The 21898-nt window shown below is 40.5% G+C and overlaps 1 long non-coding RNA gene across 3 annotated transcripts in view; it reads left to right on the plus strand.

Moving 5' to 3' along the window:
• The window catches only part of LOC141132456 (uncharacterized), a 431887-nt gene that overhangs the window by 263575 nt on the left and 146414 nt on the right, over positions 1-21898 (plus strand). For all 3 annotated transcript variants that reach the window (XR_012242906.1, XR_012242907.1, XR_012242908.1), the window contains exon 4: positions 21188-21234. This is a non-coding gene — a long non-coding RNA (uncharacterized lncRNA). The remainder of the gene's footprint in view (positions 1-21187; positions 21235-21898) is intronic.

Here is a 21898-nt window from a genome sequence, read left to right on the forward strand (position 1 = left end):
CAATAAAAACCGACTGAATCAAAAAAAAAAATAATCTGGGCAAACAACTTGGTACACAGTTGAAATATATGCCACTTATAGTAACTGGTTAATCTGGCAAAGGATTTACAATTCTTTATTGCCAGCCTCATGATTTACATATCTCTGGTTCAGCATTGCATCTTCTTCTATCACCCTACCCCCCTCCCCTCCAGCCTACGCATTGGACATTGAAGCAACAGACTGAAGAAAAGTAAGCTAAACAAAGATGGTGACCACCCCAATTTTATTATTCAATTTGAGAGTAAGGCGCAAAAGGAAGGGCTTTGCACGGCAAATTAAAAATGTATTTCCTGGAACACAATTTGCGTTAAAAACAGGTTTTGTTCTAGCCCCAGGCCTTATGTCCAAACTTTACTCATATCTCAACTCGCCACCTTCCTATGCTTCCAAAAGGGCCTCAGACCTTGGGGTGCAGTTGGATCAGGAGCATCTGGGCAGTGAAATCCTCTTGCCAAAATATTTTAGCAGTAGAGACTAATTATAAGGTTTTACTACAATGGTATTTGGTACTGGCAAGAATCTCCAAATTCTTACCTGGCTACCCCTCTGTGTGCTATGGCAGTTGTGGAGAGTCGGGTACACATGCAGCAGTTTTGGGTTGAGATTTTCACCATGGCCTCAACATTGCTTAATCAAATTTTAGAACTAGTCCCAGCAGTTACTCTACTTAATCATTGTGCTCTCGATCTCACTAGAGCTCAGACAAAACTCGCACAGCAACTTATGACTTCCTCCAAACAAACCACAACACTCTGTTTAATTAAGACCAAAAATAGAATGACCCAAGCTACGATTCATAGTAAAATAGAGGCCACCATTCTAGATGCGACCCCTAAACACCATAAAGCCTGGCAGCCCTGGGTAGATCATTTCTTACCACCTGGCTTCAACTCTTTTTTTCCTTGAACTCTGAAGCTTGGGGTTGTGTCGACTGACCTCCTTCCTCTTTTCTTTTCTTTTTTCCTCTTTGTTTCTTTCTTTTCTGTTACACCTTCAATATGCTTAGGGGTTTTCCCCTGTGACTATTTTGTGTCTCTCATTACTGGCTAACCTGTTGGCATTATATCTTCAGTTGCATGAACTTATGTAACATGTGTTTTCGGAGGCCCTGAGCCCCTGTTCCCCTTTATATTTAAGACCAACTGTTTCAAAGTAACACAGCATTGTTTTGTTAGCTTCCACCTTCTATTGTTGTGATATTCTAAGTGGACCTTGTATACTTTGTGTTTTGTTTTTTCCAGCGCTCCAAGTGCTACTGTTGTGTACGCACTGCAATCTTTTCAATAAAAATAGAGAACAAATATATGTGCAAGTCACATTGCCCCACCAAGGCCCCTCTGTATAGGGCAGTCCTAACTCCAGTCTGTGAGAGTCTGTGTTGGAGCATGTATACCACTGGATGAATGAAGGGCAGGTATTCCTGAACGGAGCCTATTCCTCCTTAAAAGTGCAAGGATACACCAGAAGCTCAGCAGAGCACAATGGCAGCTGTGCCAATGTGTCTCTACGCAAGCAAGCTAAACAAATGGCAACCACCCCATTTTAAAACGAACTTTAAGCGTAAGGTGTGCATGGAAGGGCTTTGCACAACAAACCAAATAGTAGTAAACTAGGACCAGGAAGGTAGTAGGGTGATTATCCTGGCTGTGAGGTATGGCAGATGTGTGTGCATCACAAGAATGGCTAAACCAATTTTAAAAGCTTTGAAAATTAAAACTGTAAAAACTAATGTATTTCCACTTTATTAAAGTTACTAGGGAATGGTTTTATTTTAATAAACTTTGACCTGGAACATAACTTATTTTTAATTCAAGCTACACTTTGTTATCTTTGGTCAATGCATGTTTTTTTTAATTTCAAATGCCATTGTTCACTTACTGATTGATTTTATACAGAATATATTCATAGAATATTTTCTGCTTTTACAATGGAGCCAGTTATTGATTACATTTCAGAAGCAGAAGTTGAACACAGCAGAGCACTCTGGCTCCTAACTGATTATATCAAAAAGAAAACTTCTTGGAAGATCAGTCCTTTTACTAGAAGCACCCTCCTTTCACACAGCTGATTGGAGTGCCGTCTGCCAGTGCTTTTTAACAATTCAGGCTGATGTGCAAACGACTTTCATACTCATTCTGGAAATGGTTAACCCCTTCATCCCAGTCATATATGTTTGGGGTTCACCCATTTAACATTTCCACCAAATGAGTGGATTGTTTGGATTTACAGACTTTCTTTATATAGATGGAAAGCAGAAACAGAAAAATAATGCAGTCACCATTTCTCCAATTATTTTTTGTTTAAATGTGGAGGGCTGTGTTTACTCACATGGGGATGCACAAGTGTTTCCGTTCAGACAGTCCCATTGACGTCAATTGGAACACAGTGGCTGCACAGACACAAATGTTGCTCCCAAGCTGACATTTGTGCGGTTGCATGGCCCGAACACACACTGTTTGCATTTAGGGATGTGCATCTGCGCAGGTGTCAGTTTTGAAGCAGAGCCTGTTTCCGTGCAGCCATTGTGTCCCATTTGACACCAATGCCCCTGTGCATCCCCGTGCTGGCGAACACGGTCCTCTGCAGGCGTACACTTTAGTACACTCCATGCAAATGAGGACTAACTGAACCCAAACAAAAAAAATAAAAGGTTTATATCGATTTATTTCTGACCCTTGTAATGCCATTGCTAGAATGTATCTTCAACAAAATTGCTTTAAATTCTCCTATGTTTCAACCTTCTTTCTGAGGGTGGCTACATTTGCTCAACATGGTCCCATAGTGTGTGGGAATATAGCCACCCTCATATGCTTGCTGTTGACACAGGCTACAATTGGACATGCTCAGCCAGCCAGCTTCTTTTTCAGTTGGTAAACTTGCTGTATAATACACTTCTTGCCCATGGGTGGCTACGCTCACTTCTCCATTGTATCTATAAAGGGAGCCATGTTGGTCATCCAGGCTGAACTTCAAACACATCAGACTTTATTCAGCACCTTTGCATTAGGGCTGATGGGATTAGTAGCTTAACTTGTTTTGCTTTCTTTTATGCTCAAGGTAAGTGACCAAGGACATTTGTATTTCAGGCAAGATCAACTGGTATTTCTGTACTACCAAAAATTGTTTATAGCCTAAAACCTAAAATGAAGGCAGCCAGCACATCTAAAAACTGGTAAACCGCAATATATAACTTTTTTGGTTTTGGGTTTCATAATTCTTTAAAACAATTGAGATCTAGGTTGCATAAATAAGCGTGCTCTGTAAATATGTGGCGTTCGGGACACATACCTGTAAATATAAACTTTCAAATATATACTGTGTACATCTATGATAACTCAAATTCCTCGAAACGAGAATAGTAATTGTGCCATGATTATTTACATCACCATTTATGATGAGCCTGTTTATGTATACCTCCCTGTAGTGCCATAAGCTGCACTGAAGTCAGTAAGACCCTGCAGTTTCTTTTCCCTGAAGGCACAAATTACCAGATGCTCAAGCAGCACTTGCAGGTTCATGGAAGACATAAACTGCTGGAGTAATGGACTCCCTTCCCTTCTTCCACAAGGCACCAATTGTTTCATTTTGTAAATAATTATCTCTAATAAATGTTTTTTCTTATTCTGCAGGAGATTTGAGAATTTTTTTATATGTCTCTAAAATGTCTGCATTTCCGATCAGTGTATTTTTTTTTTTTTTTTTCCCCATGTTTCATCCTATCCACATGTTACATAAGATTAAAATTTTGATATGTTTTATAATCTGGTTCATAGAGTACATAAAATGTCAGAGTTTGGTCGGATGTTTAGTGGTAAAGTAGACCTATAGTCAGATGTTCATTATGTTGACGTTTTCATTGCCATTGATAGAAAGAGATTAACACTCTCACACTTATCTTCCCTAAAAAAACGCTGCTCCAGGCTCCCTTCTGTGCTGACAACATCAATATGTTAGGTCTCAGCTCTGACAGCTGTGTGCTGGTAGTTTTGTGCACAAAACAGGTGTATACTGCAACGTCCTGATCACTCTGTTGTATAATGTTCCTAATATCCACACACACACACACACACACACACACGACACTTCACCTTGTCTGAACTATCACTCTCAGCCAAAATAAAAAAAATTAAAAAGAAAAACTTTAATTCCCCAACCCCAAAAATCGGTAATAAACCCAGAACCAAAAATGTAATATATTGCAGTTTACCAATCCTAGATGTGGTGGTTGTATTTGTTTTTTTAGGCTTTTTTACCCTCTGTTTTCACCTGGTGGTCTTGCCAGTAACACACCTCTGGTATTAGGGCCCGTACACACGATGAGAAAATCGGAAGAAAAATTTTGTCTGAACGATCTTCTGATTTTTGGATTGTTAGTATGGTGCTTTTGACAGCCGATTTACGGTTTTTCGTCCGACAAAAGCTGGATGTGCAGACTATAAAATTTTTGTCATATGTAAATTCAACGTCCCATTTTCGTTTAACCAGTATGGTTTTCATACGAAAAAAATTGTAAGAGCAAGACTACGCATGCTCAGAAACAAAAGAATACATACAAAACTAGTCAACCCATTACATCACTTCTGAAGTTTTTTTCTGTCGTACGAGAATTTTCATATGGTGAGTAAGCTCTTCTCTTTCAACATGAGGCTAGCGTGCCACAAAAACAAGACGAATGGTTATCCGAATATCTGATTGTGTGTACGAGGCTTTAGAGTGTCCCTACTCTGGATGAAGAAAAAGAGGGGCACAGCAGACAGAAGCATTGTAAGTTGTATTAGCAGATTTAGATACACTAATAAATTTACACTGAATTCTAGCTAACATTTTATAACCACTTGAAGACCAGGCTTTTTCTGGCACTTTTTGTTTCCATGTATCGATCATGTTTTTTGTTTTTGCTAGAAAATTACTTAGAACCCTCAAACATTGTGTATTAGTTTAAAGCAGAGCCCTTAGAGAATAAATTGATGGGTTTTGCAATTTTTTATGCCACATAGTATTTGCACAGTTGTTTTTCAAGCGCAATTTTTGTAAATAAAAAAAAACACACTTTTTTCAAATATAATGAATATTAAAATGCATAACCCAATTTATTTGTAAAATATACAAGATAGATGGCAAACATATCACGCTTTAAAATTGTGCACACCTGTGCAAGGGTGACAAAGTACATTAAATGTATTATCCGTAGGCAGCGCTTTAAAATATATATATATATATATATATATATATATATATATATATATATATATATATATATATATATATATAGGAAAAGGCTTACCAATTCTTAGATGTGATGGCTGCATTAGTTTTCTTTTTTAGGAACTCCTTTTTTCTTTATCGTACATCACGGAGCATGGAGCTTTAGGTGATGGACACTGGCACACCCTAGACAGGAAGATTAGCTCTCTATATAACACCCTCCCCTTACTGGGAGTACTTCAGTTTTTTCGCCTTGGGTGTCTTAAGTGTTGGTCACGAGTAAAGATGCGCTAGACTGCTCTCCAATGGAATATTCCTTTGCTGGGGCAAGCTATGCAACCGGATCAATTCAAAGGGTCTTTTTAGGCCGAATTGAATGGTACCTGGGCCTTGTGTCGGAAGAAATGAGGTTTTGCCTGTAACGCTTCTCTTTTTAGAGAGCTGGACCCCGGAATCCAGTGCTTGGTTTTTTCAGCCATATATCCTGGCGGGGTGCTTTATGGGTTCAGGGGTGTGGATCCCCCAATAAAAAGGGTCCCTGGTCCCTGAAGGTTTTTTAAACGGAGCCCACCGTGAGTGGTGAAGATTGGGTCTGTCTAGTTTACCACAGAACCCTACAGCTGGATAAGGTAAGTGGAGATTCCTAAGGAATTTTCTAATTCTTATGGGTTTTCTCCTTTAAGTAAAATGTTGTTATGCCTAAAGTTGCCACCGGGGGCTGTCAAGAGCATGTACCTGATTCCATCCTTTTCAGTCTCGCTCTGTGTCATTACAAGCTGCACATTTCGTCCATCCCTAGCCCCAGGTAATATGTTGGAAGGGAGGCTTTTTCTTTTAGAATCCCCCACCTGGACTGTTTTTTCTTTATCGTACATCATAGGACACAGAGCCTCAAGTAATTACTTGGTGGGTTATAGGCCTACCTTCAGGTGTTGACACTGGTATAACCAATACAGGAAGTTGACTCCCCTATATAACCCCTCCTCCTTCCAGGAGTCCTCAGTTTTTTCGCCAGTGTCTAAGGTGTTGGTCACGAGTGAAGATGTGCTCTGAGGAGCTCCAGGGAGGGATCCATGCTGGATTTAAAAAACCTCCACAACCGGATCCATCCTCGCCACTGAGGCCATAGGATGGTACCTGGGCCTCGCATTGAAGAACAAGGTTTTGCCTGTAAGCTTCTCTTTGAGAGCTGGACCCTAGGAACCAGGACTCTTTTTGGTTTTTCATATTACCTAAAGTTGTTCCTGAGGGGTGCTATACAGGTCCAAAGGAGTGGAACCCCTATTAAAAGGGCCCCAGTCTTTGAAGGATTAACTACGCTGCCCGCCATGATGGGTGAAAGTTGGATCTGTCTGTTAAATCAGCAGTATCCTGCAGTGAGGAAAAGGTAAGGGGAGAAGCCTAGGAACTGTAAAAAGTCCACCTATGCCTTTTTCTCCAAAAAATACATACACATATATATATATATATATATATATATATATATATATATATATATATATATATATATATATATATATGTATATATGTGTGTGTGTGTGTGTGTGTGTGTATATATATATATATATATATATATATATATATATATATATATAAAAAACTGTATGCCTTAAAATGTCTCCTCTAGAGGGAGTATATTACACTTGCCTAGTACAATGCTTTTTCAGCAGCTCTGTGTCTGGCTATAGCAGCGGGTGTGGTCCCTGCAGCCAGAGGGGAGTTCTTAATTGAACAGATGGTGTTCCTCTTCTGAGGAATCTAAAGGGGTTACAGCAGTAGTTTATGAACATACAAAACCAGCCATTTGCATTTTTTTGTATAAAGTCTTCCTTTAAAACTAGGAGCTTAACAAACACTGCTGATAAAAATTCCCCTCCCCCTCCCCTCTCTTTCTGGAGAGGTGCGGTAACAGCTGACATTTATGTGTAATCAGGTTCTCACCTGAGGCTTAACACAGATGCTCTTGGTTCATATGCTGAAGACAGAAGTCTGTCACACTAAGTGCCGGTTCACACAGGGGCGGCACGACTTGCAGGTCGCCTCAGCGAGGCGACCTGCAAACGACTTCTGAGGCGACTTGCAAAACGACTTCTGTATAGAAGTCTATGCAAGTCGCCCCAAGTCGCCCCCAAAGTAGTACAGGAACCTTTTTCTAAGTCGGAGCGACTTGCGTCGCTCCTATTAGAACGGTTCCGTAGCACAGAACGGGAGGCGACTTGTCAGGCGACTAGGTCGCCTGACAAGTCGCCCCTATGTGAACCGGCACTAAGACACAGGAGCGCTGGGCATGTAAAGGTGTGTAAACCGGCATTTCCAGCACAGGAAATATTATGGTACTCAGCATCAAAGGCTGATCCTTATGGATCAGCCTTTTTCTTTTGCTAAAACTATTGTTCAGCAAATACCATAATTTGGTAAAGTGCCTCTGCTGTTGTACTTAGCACATTTGATTTCCAGTGTACCACAAAGGTACCAAGGATTCCACCCCCAGGCGCTGGGAACTCCAGTCATGCCTCCACACTGTCATCCTCTCCGGAGATACCTGACATGGCAAGCCAGGGTGAATCATTGGAAGCAATTGGTGGTGCAACTGCTTCTCACACTTCAGCCCCTGTGTATGTGACTGAAGATGCATTCTCCTCTGCCCTGTTGGGCTTAGAAGGAAGATTAGCGGCTTTAATCGCATTCTCCATCCAAGAGGATAGGAAGAATGCTAGATCCCCCTCCCCCACCTCAAACCCCTTTTTCCAAGGGAACAGTGGGCACAAGGTGAGGTGTTATCCTCAGGTGATCATGGGGAAAAACAAGCCAAATTTTTCTCTGCGGAGGAAACAACAGTTGATGAACCTTATGCAACCTCACAATCTGACAGATTGATGGTACAAACTCTTACAGAGATGTTCATTCCACTTTTTATACTACTCCTAACAGAGTAAGCTGAAAGTCCAGGTCCCTTCTTTGGTTTTTTAAAAACAAAAAAACAAAAAAAAAAAACCTTTTACAGTGCTTATTTATGCTGAATGGGATCATCTGGATAAGCATTTTTTCCCTCCAAAGAGTTTCTCAGTTCTCTATCATGGAGGAAAAATTCACAAAGGTTGGAAAGTACCAGCAGTAGACGCTGCGATTTCCAGCATCAATAAAGATGCATAATTGCTTAAGCATCCAACAGATAAGGAGTTGGAATTTTTTTGTTAAAATCCTCCTACCAATGGTGCTATGTTTCGCCATAGATGCCATAAAAGACCCTATCCACCAGGCGTCTCACCTTGCGCTTGTGCTAAAACACATGCTTAGGACCCTGTGGTTAAAAGGGTTGGTCAGCCGAAGCATCTTGCAAAAAGGGGTGTCTGACTAGTTTCCCTTTTCATTGGGGAAGGTTTGGTGAAATACATCCAAATGATTTCTAGCAGTAAAGCTCTTTTGTCCAGTAGAAGGTATAAATGTCCTTTTATTTAAAGTGAAGCCACAACAGCTCACAGGTTAACTACTCTGACAGCCAGCGTAGCCATGGGAGGCTTCCTGAAAGATGTTGGACCTCGTCCTCACGTTGGCTCCTTGTGACCTTGGACAAGTCACTTAAGCGGATTCCTTCCCCTGCGCAGGGGCAGCTGCCTCTAAGCAGCAGTAACGGCCTCCACCGTCAGACTCTAGGGCATGATTTCCAAGAAACACTGTTCAGATCTGTGCGACTTCAAGGTAGTCCCTGCACTACTTTGTTCCACTTTGATGCGACTTGAGGTCCATAAACCTCTAGAATACACAGGCATTGTTTCCTGTGGCATCAAAATCGCGCCCCGACATATTCTTGGTAGCAAAAGATCACGGTAAAATCACGCAACTTTGGGGTTGCAATAGTGAAAACTGAGCCTAAGAGGAGATAATATTCAGCCCCTGTATACATGATTGAAGATGCGTTTTTCCTCCGCCCTGCAGGGCCTAGAAGGAAAATTAGCAACTTTAATTGCATCCGCTATCCAAGGATGGGAAGCGTGTTAGATCCCCCACTTGAGATCCCTTATCAAGGGAACAGTGGGTAGAGGATGAAGGATTACCCTCAGGTAATCGGGAAGAAAGGCAAACCGAGTACTCCTCTGCAGAGGAGACAACTAGAGTTGAACTTTTTTTCAGCCTCGCAATCTGAGAAATTGCTGGTACAAACCTCTTGCAGAGATGATTTGTGCCTCTTTCAAGCTACCTCTAGTAGAGTCAGCTGATCTGTTTTTTCTTAGGTTCCTTGGAACCTTAACTGCCTTTTTCAAGCGTTTCCTGTACATGTACAGAGCCACGCAGAAATTCAACAGATCCATTCTAGATCTAAAAGAATCTTAATCAGTTCCTGAAGATCCGCTCCTTCTATGGAGTCGATCAAGTCAGTAGTTTCTATCCTGCAAGGAGGAAAACTTCTGGCACCTATTGGCATCAGGGATGCATATCTGCATGTCCATATATTTCCCGCTCACCAAAGGTTTCTGCGATTCGAAGTAGAACAGCAACATTTCAGTTTATAGCCTTGCCCTTCGGGCTAGCTACAGCACCTCGAGTGTTCACAAGGGTGCTAGTCCCACCTGTAGCCAGGTCAAGGGCACAGGGCTTAAACAGTCTTGGCATACCTAGATGATCTATTGCTAATAGACCAATCGCTGTTCGGAGTAAGGTGTACGCATTACAACCAGTTACCTGGAAAGGTCTGGGTTGCGTTCTCAACCTAGTAAAGTCTCCATTAAAATCACTAAAAAAGGGCTGCAGTATTTGGGTCTGATCATAGATACAGCCCAGAAAAAGGGTCTTCTTGCCCAGAAAGAAAGAAAAAAAAAAAAAAAAAAAACACTCCATAAAAGAGTTGGTGCGGATGGTCGGGTCAAAAGGAGGTCCCTCCATTTGTCTTTGCATGAGGTTGTTAGAAAGGATGGTGGCTTCATTCAAAGCAATTCCCTGTGTCCAGTTCCATTCGAGAATGTTGCAAAACAGTATTCTATTTGCTTGGAACAAAATGATCCAAGATTTGGACTTGCCAATGCGGCTGTCCCCAAGGCTGTCCCAAAGCCTCAATTGGTGGTTACTAAAGAATGTCCTAAAGGGTAAATCCTTCAGACCACTTATCTGGTAAGTGGTAATGACAGAGATGACAACTGTCCAAGGACAGGGTTCAAGAACCGAAAGAACCTTGCCCATCAACATCCTAGAGATTCGGGCAGTGCATCTGGCTCTAAAAGCCTGCACTTCCAGGTTAAGGGATTGGCCCAACAGGATCCAATCCGTCAATGCCACAGCTGTGGCCTATATCAATCACCAAAAGGGGGCACCAAGAATCTCTCAGTGCAGAGAGAAGTGAACCATATTCTAACTTGGGCAGAAAGAAATATTCCGTGCCCATCGGCAGTCTTCATTCCGGGAATAGAGAATTGGCATGCGCACTACATGTGCCGCCAGCAGATTATTCCCAGGGGAATGGTCAGTTCACCCCGACATGTTTCAGGCTGTTTTTCAAGGATGGGGGACTCCGGATGTAGATCTTCTAGCATCCGGTGCAACATAAAGTTAGTCAACTTTGTGTCCACAACAAAGGATCCATTCGCATGCAGAACAGATGCGTTGGTGATACTGTGGGTCAGCTTTTACTGATCTATGCATTTCCCCCTATTCAGTTGCTGCCTCGACGACTTTGCAGGATCAAGCTGGAAAGAAAACCGGTTATTCTGGCAGCACCAGCATGGCCCAGAAGGTCATGGTATGCAGAGGTCGTACAGATGGCAGTGGAGGATCTGTGGTCCCTTCCACTAAGGCCAGACCTGCTCTCACAGGGGCCGATATTCCATCCTACTTTACGAATGCTAAATTTAACGGCCTGGCTATTAAGACCCACATTCTGAAAAGACGTGGGCTTTCCAGAGCAGTTATTTCTACTTTAATTCTAGGAAGCCAGCTTCTAGAGCTATATATTAGAGTATGGAAAGCTTATGTTTCCTGGTGTGAATCCAAGGGTTGGCACCCTCGGAGATCTATTAGAGGCAGAATTTAGAGATGAAGTTGGCCCTGAGTACTATTAAGGGCCAAGTCTCAGCCTTATCAATTTTATTTCAAAGACCACTTGCTACACATTCTTTAGTCTGGGGTTTCATGCAAGGAGTGATGCGTATTAATCCGCCAGTTAAATCACCCTTAATCCCTTGGGACTTGAATTTAGTTTTGTCAGTGTTACAAAAACCGCCATTCGAACCATTACAGCATGTTCCCTTAGTCCTTCTGACTAGGAGGCTGATATTTTTGGTTGCTATATCCTCAGCAAGGAGGGTTTCAGAATTGGCTGCTCTTTCCTGTAAAGAGCCTTATTTGATTATTCATGAGGACAGAGTGGTGTTACGCCCTCATCCAGGCTTTTTGCCAAAAGTGGTTTCAGGCTTTCATCTGAATGAAGATATTGTCCTGCCATCGTTTTTTTCAAAACCATGTTCCAAGGAAGAAAAGTCACTACATTGTCTTGATGTGGTGAGAGCAGTGAAGATCTATTTAAAGAAAACTGCTCAGATTCGTAAGACTGATGTCTTATTTATTCTGCCAGAGGGTCCTAAAAAAGGACAGGCAGTGTCAAAATCCACTGTGGCTAAGTGGATTCGGCAAATTATAATTCAAATTTATGATTTAAAGGGAAAGATTCCCCCTTTTCAAGTTAAGGCCTACTCTACCAGAGCTGTTGGTGCTTCTTGGGCAGTGCGTCACCAGGCCTCCATGTCTCAGATCTGCAAAGCCGCGACTTGGTCTTCAGTGCATACATTTACAAAATTTTATCAAGTAGATGTAAAATGGAATGAGGATATCGCCTTCGGGCGCAGTGTGCTGCAAGCAGCAGTATAATTCCTCAAGGTCTGGGGGTGCCCTACGGGTTGTGTCTCCCTCCCCTCAAGTAGCATTGCTATGGGACATCCCACCAAGTAATTACTTGAGGTTCTGTGTCCTATGATGTACGATAAAGAAAATAGGATTTTTAAAACAGCTTACCTGTAAAATCCTTTTCTTGGAGTACATCATAGGACACAGAGCTCCCGCCCCTCTGTTTTATGGGGTGAGAGTATATTGCTTATATTGCTTGGCTACAAAAACTGAGGACTCCTGGAAGGAGGAGGGATTCAACACCTGAAGGTAGGCTTAAAACCCACCAAGTAATTACTTGAGGCTCTGTGTCCTATGATGTATTCCAAGAAAAGGATTTTACAGGTAAGCTGTTTTAAAAATCCTATTTTCTTCACTCCAGGAGGCCGAGGGAGCATGGGTCAGTCGGCAGTAGGCTTGCGACGCTATCACCGCCACCGCCATAGTACTGCTTTTTTTTCCAGCAGCACTCCTCCACCTCAGCCCCACCTGCATGCCGATCTAGTCGTATCGAAGCCCCGCTCAAGCGGGAAAACAGTCCTTACCTGAAAAAAGTGAGGGGGGACACAGTGGGAAGTCAGAGGGAGAGGGGGGTGGGGCTTAACGTGGCACTGACGTGCTTCAACGTTCACAGACACAGGGGCTGTGTAGGCTATAAGTATACCTTTTGCAGGCGGATTCAGCTGATGGAGGGACACAGAGCAGATGGGGGCATGTGAGTGTTGGTAACACAGGTATTCCCAGGACACGTTTACTTAGCATCAGCCTGAGCCTTGATAGCAGCGGCAGTTGCTGGACTATTTGCTCAGCAGTGGGTGCATTTTCTGGTAGTACCTCTGCATTTGTGCTTTGCACTATGGGCGGAAGGGGAGGTACAAATACCCCAAAAGATAGGGGCTCAAAGGGATCTCCCTCAGGCGCTGAGAACCCTCCCTCTGCAACATCACCCCCCCCCCTGAAAGGCCTAGGGACAGGCGGGTAGTAAATACCCATCCCCCCTGTTTTTTGAGACTTCCATCATCTCAGTATGCTTTGAATTTTTGATTCACTTCAGAAAACCAGCTGCATGGCCAGCTTTTTTGGACCTGTGGTCTACTCAGTCAATCTCTAGTTGTTTATATTCACTGATTTTGTATACTTTTTTTCTCTTTTTTTTGTTTATTCAATGTATTCATATTTGTTCACCTGCCTTACTGTTCAACATTTGTGCAATACATTTTTTACATTTATCTAGTGTTGGCAGTCTATTAAAGTCCCATTTAGAGGGTACTTTTTCTTGGTCTTTTCACGGTTCCAAAACCAAATGGAGATGTCAGACCCATTCTAGATCTCAAAGATCTAAATCGGTTCCTGGAAATTCGCTCTTTTCGTATGGAATCAATCCGATCAGTAGTCTTCATCCTACAAGGAGGAGAACTTCTGGCATCAATCGCCATCAAGGATGCATACCTGCATGTACCTATCTTCCCCGCTCAACAGAAATATCTGCGTTTCTAAGTGGAAAACCTTAATTTTCAGTTTGTAGCTCTGCCTTTCGGTCTAGCTACTACAGCTTACCTGTAAAATACTTTTCTTGGAGTACATCACAGGACACAGAGGTCCCTCCCCTCTTTCCGATTATATGTGTATTTCCTTTGCTACAAAACTGAGGTACTCTCAGTAAGGGGAGGGGTTATAGAGGAAGCTAAACTTCCTGTCTAGGGTGTGCCAGTGTCCATCACCTAAAGGTACCTATATAACCCATACAGTAATTACTGTGGCTCTGTGTCCCGTGATGTACTCCAAGAAAAGGATTTTACAGATGGGGGCAGGAGGCGGAGCCTAGCAGAGCAGACATGCATTGTTAGAGCTCCACACCGCTGAGGAGAGAAGAGAAGGACAAAGCGGAGCCTGCAGGCTCAAAAGGTATCCATTTGAACCTTTTTGCCCCAGGGAACAAACTGTGAAAGTTTGGGCAGGAAATATGGTACTGGGAGGAAACCGTGGCAGAAATAAAAATCACCTCACAAAGAGCTCACAGGCACTCACTACAGCTGAAGCAGCTCCAGTCACCTCACAAGATACAGCATCAGGGCGCTCTCACAGACAGAAAATGTCACAGCAAGACTCTCCATTTGAGTCAGATACAGAACAAATCCTCTCACAAACTTCTCCACAAGCCTCCTCAGTATCCCCAGAAATATTATTACAATTTGAAAAGATGCTTCATAAGGCTTTAAAACAAACCTCAGACCAAATAACAAAAAGCCTAACCAAAGAAATAAGAGAGCTGGGAAACCGCACCGCAGCCTTAGAAATAAAAATGGATGAAATTGAAATTACAACCCAAGAAAATATAACAGAATTGGAACAATTAAAAAAAGAGAATTTAATACTTCAAACTAAGCTCGAAGATTACGAAAATAGAGCCAGACGTTCAAACTTGCGCATAAGGGGAATACCTGAAACTGTGACAGACCTGCAATCTACTATTACTGCTCTATTACAAGAACTAAAGCCAGATATCCCTATTGAACGTTTAGAACTGGACAGAGTACACAGAGCCCTCACAGCCAAAAAGAAAGATGGACCCCCACGTGATATAATCACAAAATTTCATTATTACAGAACGAAAGAACAAATACTAATTGCTGCAAGAGAAAAAAAGGAACTTAATTTTCAAGGACACAATTATCAAATTTTTGCTGACCTATCCCAACTTACTATTACTAAAAGACGATCCATGAAACCCCAACTAATGGAACTGCAACGCCACAACATTATGTATCAATGGGGCTTCCCCTTTTCAGTCAGATTTAACTACCAAGGTACAATTTACAGAAGCAGATCAGCAGATGAACTACAACAAACCCTTTTAAAATTAAATCTGACAGAACCCACAAGCAGCAACTCTCCCACACGCAGAAGAATGGCGTCATCTTCACCTTCAGGCAGCACCCAGAAAATTTCAGAACAAAATGGGAATCATCATTCTCACAAAAGAGGCCGTTATGCCACATCATCCATGGACCAAGAAGATTCAATGGACTGACATCCTAATTCCTGATATCTCTTCATTTATTATACTAAGAGATGGTTCTCTATAAAAAACCTATATTTATAACTGAATGTAACTGCATTCTGATAGTCACACACTGTGTGGGATCATGTTACATTCCAGTTATATTTCTTATTACTTCTGATTCATATAGCCTTAGAATATATAAGTGAAATAAGGAAATTCTTGTTCAGTTATATATTATCAGGTAATAATAGATTTATTACTTTTTAGGACAAATATGTTCAATAATCCAGAAGTAATGGAAGCTTTTTCTTTCTTTTCTTAAAACAAATATATTATTATCTAACTAGTTCCTAGAATTATGTTTTTGTTTATTCTAATCTGAAGCAATACAACCTCAATTTTATGAGTTAACATATCTAAACAGTTGCATATGAATAAAATATGTAATTATTTACTCTAAAAGGGTTAAAATCCCAAAATAATTCAAACTATCTTCATCAATACCAAAGTTATTAACAGTACCTTTCTAACTGAATTATTTAGCCTAGGGCAAGACTAACCATATACAACCACCCTGGAATAAATAATTTCAACAAAAACTATATTCTGCACTCCAATTAATGAAACATCATTTTGATGTCTTTTGACATAGCACTTCTCTCCTGTAAGCGGAAGATCCGTGTACCCCCCTTAGCCCTCCTCATTCTCCCAATCATATTATGTGGGAGTGTGACGAAGGCACTTATTCCCCTGAGAGAGATATTTACTCTCTTTCACGGGTAAATTGTGATTACTTGCAAAAAATAATTTATACAATGTATCATTTAATCTCATATGTTTTTTGTTTACTCTTTACTCCAGAATTCACTGGTTTCTTTTCTATCTATTCATCTCTTCAGTCCACACAGGTTGATCTGCGCAGTCAGCTCTGCATAACAAAAAGTAAGTCAAAACTATTTGATCTATTGCCATGGCACCACTGAATATACTTTCCCTGAATGTTCAGGGAATAAATGTCCCTCAAAAAAGGACCAAAGCCTTCCGTACTTTCCATAACAAGAAGGCTCACATAGTATGCCTCCAAGAAACACACTTCACCAAAGATTCTACTCCAAAATATATTTCTCCTTTTTATCAACAAATTTACACGGCTTCTGCCTGTACCAAGCAAAGGGGAACTCTAATTGCATTTCACCGATCCACACCATTCATCTTATCATCAGAAATTAAAGACCCAGAAGGTAGATACCTGATACTCATGGGTTATATAATGGATACAGCAATCACTGTGATTTCCTACTACGCTCCTAACAAACAACCTACACCATTCCTCTCACATATATTACAAGTGATTAATACACACAAAATAGGAACAGTGATAATGTGTGGGGATTCGAACCAGGTCCTCCTCCCATTTCTAGATAAATCACCTTTTACACCATCCAAAATAACCTCTAGATTACCTTTTTCTCAACTTCTTTCCAAATACAATCTGGTAGATTCATGGAGAGAAAGTAACCCAATGAAAAAGAAATTCACTTATTTCTCGCACCCTCATCAAACCTTCACCAGAATAGATCATGTTTTTCTAACAATAGGAATGATACCAGAAATTATTGCATCAGATATAATTCCGATTCCGTGGTCTGACCACAATGCAGTATACACTACTATAGCCTCAGCCATACCAAAAGCGCATGACCCAACGTGGTACTTACCGGACATAATGCTCAAACACCCACTACATCAGATGGCCATTGAACAAGCTTTAAAGGAATACATATCAATTAATAATACAACAGACATCTCCCCAATAACACTGTGGGAAGCTCATAAGCCTGTCTTGCGTGGTACAATACAAAGACAAATGGCACTATTTAAACGGGAACGCAAAAATCTAGCAAAAAAACTAGAACTCAATTTTAATGCAGCCTACATATCATTTCAAGATAATCCATCTCAGAGTACAAAATCTCATCTGGAAAAATCTAGATTGGAATATGATCTATTTCTCACTGAGTCAGTTGATAAATCCCTCAAACGCTCCAAACACAATTTCTACATGAATACAAACAAACCTGGTACATATTTGGCTCGGGCATTAAATTCAACTAACAAATCTTTCAAACCAATACGTTTGAAATTATCAAAAAATGTTTACACTTGTAATCCAGTTAAAATAGTCCATAAATTTCACTCACATCTCGCAAATTTATACAAGACAAACAATGAATTTAATCCTACAGAAGCTGAATCCTTCTTCTCAAAAATAAACTTACCTGAGTTATCTCAGAATCAAAAAAGCAGTTTGGATGCGCCTATAACTATAGATGAAGTTGCTAACGCCATAAAAGACCTAAAACTTAACAAAAGACCAGGCCCAGACGGCTACTCGGCTTTATACTATAAAACATTCTCAGAAATACTCTCTCCCATTCTCACTGAAACTTTTAACAAACTTCTAGATGGACATTCTTTTCGGCAAGAAACACTAATGGCAATTGTTTGTATGATCCCAAAACCCCTTTCTGATGATACTTCCTGTGTGAATTATCGGCCTATCTCTCTGTTAAACCTCGATATTAAATTATTAGCAAAAATAATAGCAAAACGCCTCAATAGCATTATAGGAAAATTAATACATAGAGATCAAGTAGGCTTCATGCCAAATAGACAGGCAGGCGATAATATACGCAGGGCAGTGTTATTGGCACATATTGCTAAAAAACGGAAAATCCCTTTATGTTTTCTATCTCTCGATATTAAGAGGGCATTTGACACAGTATCCTGGCAATATATGCAATATTCATTACAAAAATGGGGTTTTGGACCCCACTTTTTAACATGGATCAAAGCATTATATAATAAACCCAAAGCCTATATAAAATATGCTGGATACAAATCTGAAGCCTTTAATATCGAAAGAGGTACCCGACAGGGTTGCCCATTATCTCCCTTATTATTTGCCCTTATACTCGAACCCATGGCCCAATACATCAGAACAAACCAAACTATAACTGGCATTGAAGTAGGAGGTATTACACACAAATTATGTATATTTGCAGACGATATATTACTTTTTCTATCATCACCACAGGTCTCTGGTCCTAACTTAATACCAGCTCTTGATGGATTTGCAGCCCTATCCGGCCTTATGATTAATCCTAAGAAATGCCTAGTGCTTAATATTTCACTCACAAACATGGAATTGATCCCGGCTAAGGCTGCACTCCCATTCACATGGGCAGAAAAATCAATCCCATATCTTGGAATTCATTTAACAGCATCTCATTCTGACTTATTCTCAACCAATTATCCTCCTGTATTAAGACAGATCACAAATCTAATAAAACAATGGTCGCAACTTCCTTTATCCTGGATAGGGAAAATTAATGCAATCAAAATGACTATTCTACCCAAATTGCTTTATCTATTCAGAGTCCTCCCTATTCCAATTCCTTCCTATTTTTTGAGAATAGTACAAAAAAGAGCAACTTCGTTTATATGGGGCTCTTCTAAACCACGTATACCTATACACACACTACATCTTCCCAAAAATAAAGGAGGCCTGGGATACCCTAATTTTACTAACTACTACAGAGCAGCACATTTGGCCAGTCTGTCCAAATACCATGCAAAACAGGAAATCCCATTATGGGTATTTATAGAGGCTTCAGAAAATGACCCTCTATTAATATCAAATTTATTATGGCTTGATCCTAAAGACCGCTTTAAAATTCATAATCCCATAACTAAACACTTCTTATCTCTCTGGGATAAACTAAAAACCAAATATCAGTTACAATCTCCACACAATCCTCTCCTTTCTTTTATCAGAAATCCGGCCTTTTATCCGGCATGGATCTACCCAAATTCTTTTAAAGCTTGGACAACATCAGGCATTCAGACACTAAATGACTTCATAGCATCTAAATCATTCCTTTCATTCCCATCGCTTAGAGAAAAATATGATCTACCAAACTCTGAGATATTTAGATATCTCCAAATCAAAAATTTCTATACACCATTCCTAAAGGGGGATACACCATTATCCCAATTATCCATTTTTGAATCAATCTGTACAAAAGATCCACTTGCTAAAGGTACAATTTCATCACTTTATAATCAATTATATGGAGTAGCAAATCTTAATAGACCCTCTTACGTTCAGAGGTGGGAGGAGGACCTGGGACGAACTTTAGAAGACACGGACTGGTCTAATATATGGCTCACATCTAAGTCATCTTCACCCAACATCTTAGCACTGGAGACAAATTATAAAGTCCTAACTCGCTGGTACCTTGTACCCGCTAGAGTGGCAAAATATTCACCTAATACCTCAGCTCTTTGTTTTCGAGGATGCCCAGAAATAGGCACATATTTACACATATGGTGGACGTGCCCAGTAATCCAAACCTTCTGGAAGGAAGTTTTCGTGATTGCATCTAAAATATTTAAAAAGATAATACAACCAGATCCATATTTAACTTTACTTAATCTAAAACCGGAATGGTTAACACTCTCTCAATTCAAACTTATGATCCAACTAATAACGGCTGCAAAACAAACAGTGGCCAAGGCATGGAAATCTCCTACATTGGTACTAGCAGAAACAATTCACAGAATGAATAATACAATGTCCCATGCTAAGATGGTAGCCATCGATCAAAATCAAATTCCAAAATTTGAAAAACTTTGGCACCCTTGGATAAAACAACAGTTCCTGTCAAATTTCAATGACTCTGTCCTGTTGCCATGGTAACAGATTAAATGACTTAGAGACACCCATTCTAAGGCTTCAAAGAGAACTAAAAAGAATAATAAACTGACGAGCGGGACAACCTTGTGGACCATACCTCTACCTTTCAACCCTTTTTCTTCTTTCTCTTTCCTTTTCTCCACCTTACGATTAAAGCTCATTATCAGAATTTATTTGACCTATATACACTCTACTTGTAAACAATATGTATAGTAGGTATAAATCATTTAAATACCTACAAAAGTAACTAAGGAAATGATATATATCTTTAATTTAGGTTTATGTGAACCCAATGTTTAATATTTGAAATTTCATGATATTTACCTATATAAACCCTACTGTAAAACAATGAGCTTACTTTATAGATCCTTGTAAACTTACTTTATGTATCTTTATAACATTGTATACTCAATAAACTTCTTTTGACAAGGAAAAGGATTTTACAGGTAAGCTGTTATAAAAATCCTATTATTTCCACTTGATGATCTGGCCAGTAGGTATGTTGTTTTTCAACAGACCAAGCTGTTTAGCAGATGTAGCAGTTGAAGGGTTGAGACAAACCATGTAACACTGCCAGTCCTTAGAATGGTCAGGTTTTATCTATTAATGTAAACTTTTATCCCAAAAATCTGGTTAAAGAGGTTGTAAACCCTTGTGTTTTTTCACCTTAATGCATCCTATGCATTAAGGTGAAAAAACTTCTGGCAGTGACTGGCCCCCCAGCCCCCCCGGTTTTACTTACCTGAACCCCTTCATTCACTTGGCGGAGACACGCTGTCCCTCTCTGCACAGGGTCCCAGCTCTTGATTGGATAGATTGATAGCAGCGCAGCCATTGGTTCCCGCTGCTGTCAATCAAATCCAATGATGCGGGGGTGGGGGCGAGTCCGGTATTCGTGTCTGTGGATGCAAATGCTGGACTCGGTAGTGCGCCCGCAAGGTAACCCCCCTCGGGAGAGCGCTTCTCCTAGGGGGTCATCTGATAAGAGGAGGAACCACGAGAGCTGCCAAGGGACCCCAGAAGTCGATGATCAGGGCCACTATGTGCAAAATGAGTTGCACGATGGAGGTAAGTATGACATGTTTGTTATTAAAAAAAAAAAAAAAAAAACTGAAGCTTTACGATCACTTTAAATGGTACAAAAAAATATTGCAGAATGCAAGAAAAAATGGATTAATACAAAATACTGTAATGTGGCTGGCCAGTTTTGCAATCTGATGAGGTTTTCTATTTATACAGTTCATGGTAAGGTAAAGTGTCTTATTTTTTCAAATCAGTAAAATGTCTATTCTCCTCTTTTAATATAGTTTATATTACTGAATGAAGTTAGAGAAAGAACGTGCAACCTTGACTGGTAAGTCCACAGGCATATATGTTTTTTTTCTATGTGATGTGTTTTTTACAATGTTATTAAAGCTATTTATTCTAAATAGACTTGTAGCTAACATTATAATATTTGAGATAATTTATAAAAGAAACCGTGTACTGAGGGAAATATCAGGACCAACCTTGCCCCTTCTGAGCATATTTGCCTGCTCTGGTTTCAATGCTTTATGAATCACTGCCCTGAAAAAAGTATGCAACCAAAGAAGTCAACACTGGCCTCAACCAAAAGTTAGCAATCCTGCTCTGCATACTAGTTAAATGGGACATAAACTTTGCGTTGTATGAGGTCAGTATTTGCCATAATGTGCAAGTATCCACATCATAGTTGTGCATCAAGGCACATTTAGCACTCAAAATTTTCTTATCCAGCAGCCTACAAAAACAACACAATGTTCCAGAAGCTGGCCCTATATGGGAACTAACTGTCCACTGCCCAGGAGTCAATCCGATGCAGATGACATAGAAGCACGTAAAGTGACTGAATAAGGTAGAAGGGGGTGAAGACCGTGCTATCCGGAACTCAATGGGGGTGTGGAGCCTCCAGTCAAAAAGTACTAAGCCGATGTAACGGTTTAACAGTTTATTAAACAAATTGCAATACATACGATACCAGGCCAATATAGATGGGTATG

This window comes from Aquarana catesbeiana, linkage group LG03 (genome assembly GCF_042186555.1).
Source record: "Aquarana catesbeiana isolate 2022-GZ linkage group LG03, ASM4218655v1, whole genome shotgun sequence".
Lineage (NCBI taxonomy): Eukaryota > Metazoa > Chordata > Amphibia > Anura > Ranidae > Aquarana > Aquarana catesbeiana.